The sequence below is a fragment of the Microtus ochrogaster genome, unplaced genomic scaffold (genome assembly GCF_000317375.1).
Source record: "Microtus ochrogaster isolate Prairie Vole_2 unplaced genomic scaffold, MicOch1.0 UNK20, whole genome shotgun sequence".
NCBI lineage: Eukaryota > Metazoa > Chordata > Mammalia > Rodentia > Cricetidae > Microtus > Microtus ochrogaster.
This window is the reverse complement of record NW_004949118.1, coordinates 484,506-495,321: the sequence shown is the minus strand read 5'-3', so window position 1 is coordinate 495,321 and position 10,816 is coordinate 484,506. Positions and strand designations below refer to the sequence as shown.

At 44.1% G+C, this 10,816-nt stretch overlaps 1 pseudogene; it reads right to left on the bottom strand.

The window, feature by feature from the left end:
- Positions 1–9,628: 9,628 nt before the first annotated feature.
- On the bottom strand, positions 9,629–10,540 carry LOC102002895 (annotated as a pseudogene).
- Positions 10,541–10,816: the final 276 nt, after the last annotated feature.

The window sequence follows — 10,816 nt, the reverse complement described above, 5'->3', positions numbered from 1 at the left end:
TTTTTTTTTTTTTTTTTTTGTCTGAATTTCTTGGTTCTTCTTGATGGTGTCATTTCTGTTTCTTTGCTTTGCTCGTCTAATGATGGGAAGACAGGTCCTTTGAAGACTACACAGCAAAGGAGGAACTTTGAAAGATGGATTCGGGGTGTGTGTCCTCATGTCATTTGCACTGTTCCCTGGGAAAGTCAAGCCATGCGAAGCTGAAAAGAGGAAAGATATGTGTCGTTCATGCAATGGAGTTAGCATCCCGTTCATCCTCACCGACTTTGCAAAGTGAAGTCTCCATCCTCAGTTTTCCTCCTCTGTATTCGTGATCGATCATATGCAAAGCCAGAGTGAACAGCAAGAACAGCATCACCATATCAGACAGTGGAGCACATATGTGACAAGGTCTAGCGACTTTAACATTCTTTCTTTTTTTATGTCAACCATTGGTAAAGCCAACCACCTTTGCAAACAATAGGTGTGAAAAGCATGTACATACTCTTCGATGCGGGCACGAGAGAGTTGTCTCAGTCAGCACAGTGATGGCTGTGCTCGCGTGAGGACCTGTGTTCAGATCCCCAGCCCCCAAGAAACAGGGAGCAGGGCACAGGCCTGTTATGTCAGCACTGGGGAAAAAGAAGCACCAGAAGCCTTGGGGCTTACTGGTCAGTCGGTCTAGCTGAGTCACTGAGCTTAAGGTTCACTGACTTTTTGACTGCCTCAAAAAGTAACTAGACTACTGGGCAGTGGTGGTGCACGCCTTTAAAACCAGCACTCAAGAGGCAGGGGCAGGTGGATCTCTTTGAGTTTAAATCTGGCCTGGTCTATCTAATGAGTACAGTGGGGTTATATAATGAGACACTGTCCCAAATAAATAAAAGATGGAAAGTGATTGATTGAGAAAGACACCTAATAATGACCTCTGGCTACCATGCACACATGTACACTCAAGACACACACACACCACGGGCTTGGGGGAGAGAGAGAGAGAGAGAGAGAGAGAGAGAGAGAGAGAGAGAGAGAGAGAGAGAGCTGGGCTCTTGACTCTTTCCCCATTTCTCCCCAAGGAATACTCAGTTTATGGACTTTCTGCTCCATATTGCAAAGGAATTTATTTTTGAGTGATTTAATGAGCTGTCTAGGAGTATTAATAACTCTTTGTAAATAAACTCAGAGCACTGTGCCATTTAATAGTAAATATCTTTTTTTCCTCAAAAAGGAAATTAGTAAACCAGGCGGTGATGGCACATGCCTTTAATCTCAGCACTGGGGAGGCAGAGGCAGGCGAGTTTGAGGCCAGCCTGCTCTACAGAGCAAGTTCTAGGACAACCAAGGCCATACAGAGAAAGAAACCCTGTCTTAAAAAGGAAATTAGTTATTAATTTCATGGCCTCCCTCTGTCCCGTGATTCTTTGGCCTAGGAAAGATACCTGTATACCAGATGTCACATGTGAGATGCCATTTCTGGTTTTGTTCAGTTTGGTGTTTGTTCAGGTGTGTTGAGACTGTTATGCCTTCTCACGCTGGCCTCAAACCCTCAGCATTCTGACTTCTGCCCCCTGGGCTCTGGCAATGCGCCATCATTCTCAATGCATTGTGATTCTAAATACATCATTTCTACCATAAGAAGTGACAAAAACAGGCTTTTGGGGCTGTTTCTGAGACTCCAGTGGATCACTGTACGGAGGAGTTGGGCAGTGACATCATCATACATATGAGCTGCATCAAACTATGTTGTAGACATCACTGATTTATAGACTGGCCTTGACTGTTCTAGAATAAACAAAATGTTCTAAGTGTGCGTAATGTGTTTAGTGACTATGGAATAAATCATATTTTAGTAGAGGCTTGTCACTGCTCAGAATAGCACGTCATATTAATGTACAAATTAACTCTAGTATTTCACACCAGGCAATGCTAAATAGTATGTTTTGTATTACTTACCTGTGAAGTTTCTGGCTATCTTGAATTGGCAAATATTGAACATTTGTGCCTAGAAGACATGCAGGCTTAGGTTCCTACAAATATCCAGATACAATGTCTTGTCAATATGTCAATTGAACAATCAGTTCATACATACATGCATACATACAATACATACATACATACATACATACATACATAACCTGTTTCTTACTAAAGACTGTTTTATTGAGGCAGGGTTTCCCTGTGCAACCACTGTCTCGAACTCACAGCGATCTGCGTGTCTCTGCCTTCTGAGTGCTAGGATTAAAGGAGTGCACCATCACTGAATGGCTGACAAGATATATATTTTGTGGTTCGAACATGAAGTGTCCTTTATAGGCTCAGGTGTTTGACCACTTTCTTTCCAGCAGGTGGCGCTGTTTGGAAACACCTTGAAACCTTTAGAAGGTGAAGCTGCCTAGGAGCTGTATACCTGGCTCCATTTCCTTCCATTTTCTGCTTTCTTCTACCATGTCTTCCTCATCATGAAGGAACCCACCCCTCTGAAATCGAACCAAAACAAACATTTTATCCATGGAGTTGCTTTGGCGGGGTACCCCATCACAGCAACAGAAATCTAAGGCAGACTGTGGGTTCATAACGTAGTGAGCGCAGGGCCAACACCATTTTACTTTGTGGCTGAATGGAGTGGATCTGATACACGTATTTCATCCACAAGACACAGCACAGTCTTCTTGTGCTTGAGAACATCAGAGAGCACTCGGCACCACACTTGGCAACCATTTTAAACAGTGACACCACTAGCAAAACACAGAATTGATGGAGAAAAATAAAAGTCAAGTGTAATAGAAAATAATTTTACATGCTTCATTTTGTTTCCAAAGTCCAAATTTTATGCAAAAAATGCACAAAAGTGCAAAAAAGGTGACTCCAAATTTACCAAGAAGAGCACATGTTCACTCTGTGCAAGACACCAACCCCCCTACTCCCTCTTGCCCTCCAGCCCCTGCCCCCACCAGCACAGACCTCAGCCCCCAGGACCTAGGATGCAATGAATGTTCTTGTTTTTTGGGTTTTTTGTTTTTTGAGACAGGGTTTTTCTGTAGCTTTGGTGCCTATCCTGGAACTAGCTCTTGTAGACCAGGCTGGCCTCGAACTCCCAGAGATCCGCCTGCCTCTGCCTCCCAAGTGCTGGGATTAAAGGCGTGCGCCACCATCGCCCTGCGCAATGAATGGTCTTAAGCTACAAATAAACTTTACTGTAATGAAGTTCACAAGGAGAAAGTCTGTAAGTGATGAGGACTCATCATACTTCAACGACAGTGAGGGAAGGCGGGGAAACGCAGCAGCTTGTAGCTGGGAAATTGCCTAGGGCTGGTAGAGCACTTGCCTGGCACGCAGGGATCCTGGCTGCTCTTGGTGCTGCACTTGAAATATGTGTTATACACACTGTGAAGGGTGTTTTGTGCATTGGCTGTTGCACCAGGCAACATGATATAAAAAGAAAACCAACAAACAAAACTGTCTAGTTCCTTCTTCCCTTTATTGGCGTGGTCCCCTAACCAGAAGATGATACGATAGTAAAGAACAAAACGATACAGGTTCTGTTGGAGAAATGGAGAGCGAGGCTCTGAGGAGTGGAGTATTGATTAGGAAAGACCAGAGTGGGACAAAGTCGATTTATTTGCTGTAGATGGATGTTTCTGCCCGCCCGGTTCCAGAACCATCCAGTCCCAAAGAAACACACAATAATATAATATCATTTTATTAATTATGAACTGTTTGTCTTATTAGCTCAGGCTTATTATTAACTAGCTCTTATTAACTTAAATTGACCCATAATTCTTGTCTGTGTTTAGCCATGTGACCTGTTACCTTTTCTCAGTTTGGCATTCTCATCTTGCTTCCTTTGTGTCTGACTGGTGACTGCATCTCTCTGCCTTTTCTCTTCCCAGGATTTTCCTAGTCTGGCTGCCCCGCCTACACGTCCAGCCTGGCTACTGGCCAGTAAGTGTTTTATAAAACCAATACAAGTGACAAATCTTTACAGTGTAGAAGAGCATTATCCCACAGAATTCACAGAATTTCCCCCTTTTTCTTTTCAAAACAAGACCCTGAATCTAATCTCTTTTGTTTAGCTTTTTTCCTAATCATTATCTATAACAACTTATAACGAACACGCTAAACAAAGACAAATATCCATAATCTATTTTTGGGGGGAATGTGGGCATAGTTTTCTAGGCTACTTACTGCTGATTGGGATTGCTGATAATCTTAAGGGAGCCCAAAGAAAATTTAGGATTATGGAAAAGTCCTGACTGGAGAATTCTGTGAGGCTGGATCATTTCAGCCAGCAGTCTTGAAGCTGTTCTGGATGTAGAACTCAGAAGAAACTGCAACAGAGGTGCTCTAAAGTGTTGGATCATCTGAGCCATCCATTCCCATTGGAGACTTTTCAGGGGGTCTTCCTCGATCAAATCTTATTTTTCTTAACCAAGAATGAATCCATAGCCTCTCATTTCCTGTGGAAACAAAAGCAAAACCTCTTCTCCAAAGTAACATATCTTTAAATTATGAAGTAAAGTCATTTTCAAAATATATAGTTTGGATTAATACAGCAACATTTATAATCAAATGTCTCTTAGCAGTGTTGCTCCTTCCTCAGAAGTCAAACAATTCAAAGACAACACAATAACATACAGTATTCAGATTCCCTGTGTATTTTCTATCTTTATGTGGCTTTTAAAAAAAAAAACCTCTATTGCCTTTATTTTTATTTTTTTATTTTTTGAGACAGGGTTTCTCTGTGTATCTTTGTCTATCCTGGAGCTTACTCTGTAGACCAGGCTAGCCTCGAGCTCACAGAGGTTCACCTGCCTCTGCCTTCTAAGTGCTAGAATTAAAGGTGTGTGCCACCATGCCTGCTACTCTATTTCTTTTCTTTTTTAAAAAAATATTTATTTATTATGTATACAATATTCTGTCTGTGTGTATGTCTGCAGGCCAGAAGAGGGCACCAGACCTCATTACAGATGGTTGTGAGCCACCATGTGGTTGCCAGGAATTGAACTCAGGACCTACGGAAGAACAGGCAATGCTCTTAACCACTGAGCCATCTCTCCAGCCCCTCTATTTCTTTTTTTAAGGACTTTCTCTATCCTTTTCTTTTCTCTCGAAAGGCCTATGTATATTTTTAAACAAACTATAAACTCTTTATAGGTTTCTTTTCCATCTGAATATGTCTTTACTGTATAACTTTTTTTTTTCTTCTGAGCACATGAATCTGCTAACTGGCATGGCTAGGATTAAAGTTGCAGCTTTGGTGGCTGGTTTCACTCCATTCCTTTGCTTCCTGAGAGTCTAGCTTCATGGCAGAGGTACAGATGGGAGTCATGTTTATTGCTACAACTCTATGGAGTTTCTAGGTCCATGCCACAACCAACACTATTTAAGTATTTGGTGGCAGGACCTCTTAAAAGAGATATGAGGGTTTTGCTGCTAACACTGAGTCAAGAAGCCTCTCTTAAAAGAGTCTCATCTCTGCTTGCCTTTAGCAAACAGAGCCCACCTGAGAAAAGTGGCACTGCCAAGAAACTGTGCTTAACTCTGTTCTTTTGTGTCTAGAATCCCTTCCCAAGCTCTCTCAGGTTTTATGTGGATATAGTTGCTGAATGTTTGGTGCCATTTGTAGATGGAAGTTTCTGTCTTGGCCAACATTCAGTCTCAAAGAAACACACAGAGGCTTATAGTGATTATAAACTGTTTGGCCTATTCGCTCAGTGTTGTTGCTAACTCGCTCTTACAACTTAAATTAACCCATAATTCTTGTCTATGTTTAGCCACATGGCTTGGTCCCTTTTCTCAGTGAGGCATTCTCATCTTGCTTCCTCTATGTCTGACTTGCAACTGCACCTCTGCCTTTCTTCTTCCCAGAATTCTCTTAGTCTGGTTGCCCTGCCTATACTTCCTGTCTGGCTACTGACCAATCAACATTTTATTAAACCAATGAGTGACAAATCTTAACAGTGTACAAGAGCATTAACTTATAGCAATTTACTCTTCTGTTTGGTCCTGTTTTAAATCAACCATAATGTCCAGATGGAATGCAGAAAAAAATAATGAATGGGACCATATACACTTAATGTATATGGGCATTTAAAATATTTATTGTGGTGTTGTGGGCTGAACTCAGGGTTTTGACACTAGGGAAACTCCCCCACTAATGCTCAGAGCCGAAACATGTGTGTGTTGTTTCTGTTTGTTTGTTTTGAGATAGTATCTTACTATGCATCCCATGCTCGACTGTAAAGCATTTTTGAAAGATTTATTTTTGTTTACAATGTATATGTTTGTATCTGAAGAGTATATGCCACACTTGTGCAAGAGCCCAAAGAAGCCAGAAAGGATGTCAGATGCCCTGGGGCAGGAGTTGCAGTCAGTTGTGAGTTGCTGAACGCTCTATAACAACAGAAAGAACTCCTAACCATCGAGTCAGCGCTGCTCCGGCTCCCATGCCAGTCATGAGCTTTCTTTTAGTCTTTCTGCTTTCTCCTCCTGAGTGCTGGAATCGCAGGCACTAGGAACAGGCTGGGATTACGCGAGCTCCTACAGTTGTAGTGAAGATTAGCTAAGCCGAAATACATGGCCTTTAAGTAGCCAGGAAGAGAAGAATGCAACTCAGCTTGGTACGACTGAGTAGCTCATGAGCCTGAGGAAAGTGTGTACAGATGCCAGCATTAAATGTCTCCATAAAGGGGCATAGCTCAGTGACAAGTTATCAGAGGTGGGTTGGAAAGGTGAGGCTGAGGTCACTGGAAAAGCTGTGGGGGACAACACTCTGTTTTTCTCCTTATCTTAAGACAGATAGGATAACCAGAGACCTGATTTGCCTGTGTGAGTCCGAGGTCGCTGCTGTTGAATATCTGTTAACACTGTTAATTATTTTTAGTGTCTCTTTTGATCTTTCAAAGCGCTTGGGATTTGAGAATAAATTATATTATGGTCGTTCAAAGAGAACTGAAATGAACCGAAAGTCACATGATGCTTGTCCAACACTTGCCTTTTTAAAGGTTAAAGCATCCTTACATGTCGGTGTAAACAGTGAAATCAGAAATCAGGACAGAGCTGCAGTGAGCTTCATCTTTGCACTCAAGAGTTCTCCTGTGCTTTGACTGCCTAGTTCATTCTGAGAACGGTTGGTATTTCTATTACTAAAGAAAGAGTAGACTAGGGATGGTGCCAGGCAACTGTGATCGCAGCCCTCAGAGAGCTGACGCAGGATGGTGGGTTCAGGGCCAGCCTGGCCTTCATTAGAAGACATTGTCTCCAACACTACAAGAAATCAACCCAGTTCCCTGAGACTGGCTTGTTTACTTGATTCTTCATGGCGCTGGATATTTACATGGGTTTTCCTTGGCCGGTTTTCTTACATTGAATCGGATTACAAATAAATACTCAGAGACGCCTCATTTTCCCGCGCTTTAAGCCCCGGGCCACTGTGCTCCTCTTCAACGTCCGGTCTGGCTGTGGCGCCACTGGCATCTCAGGACACTTGGTGTCGTAAGAAGACTAAGTCAACAAAAGCATTTGTTCTAGGCACATAAAAGTCTCTAATTGCTGTTGACTGATGGAAAATAGGAGGTGAGACCGTCGTTTAATATTCAGGCACCATGGAGGGTCAAGGAAGAAAGCACCCTGGTTTACTATTACACGCTCACGTCTCCTCCCAACTTCCCAAAATATAAAAACACAGTGTTTAGTTTCTCCACTATTCTGAGGTCATCCTCTCTAAAGCGCTGTTTGGGGGCACACTGGTGCCCCAATTCCTGGGAGAAATAGGAGGAGCTTTACAACAGGGGGTTCAGAACATGGTCCAGACGGTTCAATCCTGAAAGGACCGTTCAGTCGCTACTGGGGATTTAAACAGGTAAATCAGGGCTGGAACATGGCTCAGTGGTTAAGAGCACTCACTGCTCTTGCAGAGGACCAGGGTTTGGGTTCCCAGCACCCACACAGTGGCTCACAACTGCCTCCAGGTGCAGGAGATCCAGTGCCCTAGTCTAGCCTTGAAGGCTGCTACAAGCTTGGTGCACACACAGTCATGCAAGGAAACACACAGACAAATAAATAAAGTCTTTGTTTGTTTTTCAAGACAGGGTTTCTCTGTGTAACAGCCCTGCCTGTCCTGGAACCTGCTCTGTAGACCAGGCTGGCCTCGAATTCATAGAGATCTGCCTGCCTCTGCCTCCCGAGTGCTGGGATTAAAGCATGTGCTACTACCACCCAGCAATGAAGTTTAAGTAGATAAGACAGATGTTTATGGACGGAGTGTCTTATCCCCCACCCAGGCCTTGCTTTATAGCCCAGAATAGTTTGGATCTTAATATGTAGCTCAGGGTGGGTGACTTACCATTCTCTTTCCTGTCTCCCGAGCGTGCTGGGATGATAGGCATGACCCAAACAGCAGGGCTGTGTCCTCCTGCCTTCCTGCTTACTATAGGGGATCAAGCCAACAGCTCTGCACAGCTAAACAAGCTTTCTTTCACTAAGTTGCATCTGCAGTACCCCAAATTAGGGTTTTCTTAAGTGTAATGTTGTCAATAAAAAAATGTATAAATCAAGCCCAGTGGTGGTAGTGACACATGTCTTTAATTTCAGCACTAAGGAGGCAGAGGCAGGCAGATCTCTGTGAGTTCAAGAGCAGCCTGGTCTACAGAGCTAGTTCCAGGACAACCAAACCAAGGCTACACATAGAAATAACGTCTCAAAAACCAAATAAATAAATAAATAAATAAATAATAAGTGTAAATCCACCTGGATCTAGATGAGGTGGATTCTTTCGCCTAGCATGTGCAAAGACCTGTTCCATCCCCAGCAACACACACACACACACACACTTCATAAACATTAAGCTTGACAAATCTTCAGAAAGAGGACTGAGCTCTCATGCGCCATGGCTCCTCCTGTTGCCATTATTCCTAAAGTCACATTCCTTTAGTCCCAGCCCTTGGAGACAGAAGCAGGGGAATCTCTGTGAGTTCGAGACCAGTCTGGTCTACAGAGTGAGTTCCAGGACAGCCAGGGCTACACAGAGAAAGCCTGTCTCAAAACAAATAGTCATATCTATCATGACCTTGAACATACTGATAACTTTTGTTTTTCTTTTCCCTTGACAGGTGTGTGTGTGTGTGTGTGTGTGTGTGTGTGTATGCAGTGCGCGTGCATATGTATGGTATGCATGTGTGTGTAGGCATGTTTGCAGATATGTAGGTGTGCATGGGGGTAAATGTGTATGTGTGTAGTGCCCCAGAGTCATTTTCAAGCACCTTCCATCTTGCTCGCTGAGGTAAGATCCTGAAGTTAAACCAAGAGCTCACCGACGTGACTAGTCTTTTTTGAAAAAAATAAATTTTTTTAAATAAAAAATTTCATAATTTTTTATTCCTAGTACTACTAACACAGTTTCCAGGGCAATGCACCTGTTGTGATGAAAAGAGAGAGAAAAGACAAAGCTACAGCAGATGAAAGTGCTCAGGATTGTACATCTACTCGACACTGCCTCGGATTAATCAACAACCGCACTTTTTGCAGACTGTGGCTGTGACGGTCCTGAGCAACAGGGGTCTCCTGCTCAAGTTGCAGGGGCTTTTCTGCCTGGATCAGCACTCCTTCTGTGGCGGATTGTTACAGTTCCTCCAATGCATTTAGGACGGCTGTCTCAAAGTAACCCGCGGCCTTCCTGGCAACTCCTCTCTCTCTCTCCTGCTAAGATCCGCAGCCCTTTTCTGCTGCTTTTTGAAAACCGTCTGCTACCATGTGCACCGCTTCTAGCACTGGATCCATAGCCACCACCACGGGGACTGCCTGAGCTTCTTCCACTCAAACTGCCCCCTTCCGGCTGTCCACTGTAATTACCAAAGTCATTATAGTTCCCATCGCCACCATAGTTACCTCCTTCATTCTAACCATCTACCACCATATCCACCACCTTGGTTTCCATTGCCTGGTCCACCACCACCATAGCCTCCTTCCTCTACTGCTGTCACCAGGACCACTGCCATAGCTGCCACCATCACCTCCCAATCCATCACCTCCATCATCGCCACCTCCATAACTACCTCTGCTGCCACCACCTCCACCACCATAGTTTCCACCACTCTTCCACCAAAGTTTCCTCCATGACCCATAAAATTGCCTGATCCACCTCCACGACCTCTCTGTGATCCCGCAGACTGCATCTCTCGTTTAGAACGAGCCCTTCGCACTCCACGATTATGCAATTAACTGTGACATCAAAAGTCACAAAAGCAAATCCTCTCTTTTTCCCACTCTGCCTGGCTTCCATCGTTCTATGGTTCCAATCTTGCCACACTTTTCCAAGAAGTCTCTCAGGTTATGTTTGTCTGTATCCTCTTCAACACCACCAACGAAGCTTTTCTTCACCGTGGAATGGACACCAGGCTCTACAGAATCCTCTCTAGAAACGGCTCTCGGGTTCCCCCACACGCCCAGCAACCTTGTGTGGCTGAGCACACACCGCAGCATCCACCTCTTCAAGGCTCAGGAAACCGAAGCCCCTGGAGTGTTTTGTTTGGGGATCTCTCACTACCACACAGTCTGTGTGCTCCATCTCTCAAAACGCTCTCTGTGGTTGTGAAGCTCAGACCACTAGTAAAGTTTTCTCAACTGTTCTGGTTCCTTTGGAGCGTGGGCCTCAGTTTTGAGACCAGACTAGTATCTTCCAACTCCAGTTCAATATGGGTTTGAAAGGGTGGCGCAGCCGGGCGGTGGTGGCGCACGCCTTTAATCCCAGCACTCGGGAGGCAGAGGCAGGTGGATCTCTGTGAGTTCGAGACCAGCCTGGTCTACAGAGCTAGTTCCAGGACAGGCTCCAAAGCCACAGAGA